Here is a 1,541-nt window from a genome sequence, read left to right on the forward strand (position 1 = left end):
AACAAAGGAACAAGATTAGCAAGATAAAGATAGCATCCACACCAAAGCCCAGCCAAAACGTTATGATGGAGAGGTTTCTTTGAAATACTGTCAAACGGAAAGTTTTTGTGCTCTTTATCACATCCTTCCTGTGGCGCAAGGATCTCAAGAGATTGGAAAGGAATTACCATTTATTCTATTTTCCAACTACCGACCTTTTGGTTGTGGTATATTCTTCTTTCATTTTCATTTGCATAACTGGCAATTGGCTTGAAGAGAGATTTATGCTATTGATTTCCATAATACTAATGTCCGTGAAATTAACTGACTTGAAAATTCGCAAGAACTTCATTAAATAATGAAATTTGAAGTTGGTAAAGGAGTAATTTAAAGAAAAAATCCGGCACAGTTTGTTTCAACATTTTACAGGTGATCTATAGTATCTCCTCCCTAATTGATAGTGATGTTCATTTATTATAAATAAATTATTTAATCCATAGTAAATATCCTGACTTCTTCACCACTTTGTCTTTTTTGACAAGTCTTTTCTGCTTCTTCTTACAATCTAGTGATGCGCTTAATCAAATTTCATCTTTAAGGAGACAGGACTCACTCCACTGTGAGATGATAATGGAAAGGAACGAAAATTTGAGGAATTTATTTCAAAGCCGGATTGATTTATTAAGAATTACCTTAAGAACTGTCTGTCAGTTTCTGAAAAGTGACTCATGACCGCTATACAGCCTGGGGACAATTTTATTCTATTCATCTTACAAACTTACAATTACAAAAATATGTTCCCTTAACACGTGCGCCCCATAGATAACCTGATATATTAGCCTTTGAAAAGAAATAGCTCATCAGCTGATATTACTTTGTACTTTGAGCAAAGGATTTAACCTCCCGACATGCCACAAAGCAATCTCATATTACTCAATGGATTCCCTTCCTACTATATTTCCCTCAACCGAAAGCAAATCGTTTTTTTTCCACGTGGAAATTTAAAAGCCACGCTGACTTATCGGTCACATTAGCATGCAAATAAGGACAATTATAATTCTTGCTGGAAACGTTATGCTGTACTCCGGAAAAGCCCAGAAATCAGTGCATTCTAGGAATAATTCTCGATTTCAAGAATGCCCGAATCCGGCAAATGGTAAGGGGCGACTCGAGACAATGAAAAGTATCTGTATTTCAGAGGGGAAATCTCAGGTAATTGCTTTGCTGAAATTCGGTGTATCTTATTCAGAATGTGTATATGTATACATCAGTATAATATGTCTGAGGAATCAATAAACCTACTTCTCTCTCAAAACAATTATTTTTATTATTGTCATCGTTATACTTAAAGATATTGTTTACAAAATAATTTCTCTATGAAAAAAAATCCACTATGTTACATTTTTTTCCTTTGCACCAGAACTTTCCTTTTGTATACAGATAGGGTAAACCTCCTTTAGTTAAGTGAATTCACAGTTAACATTAGAAATTCTATACTAGCACATAAACTTAAAGACATCTACTTCATTTTAGTGTTCATATAATGGTGTTGTTGATGATGA

Source organism: Penaeus monodon, chromosome 20, assembly GCF_015228065.2.
Source record: "Penaeus monodon isolate SGIC_2016 chromosome 20, NSTDA_Pmon_1, whole genome shotgun sequence".
NCBI lineage: Eukaryota > Metazoa > Arthropoda > Malacostraca > Decapoda > Penaeidae > Penaeus > Penaeus monodon.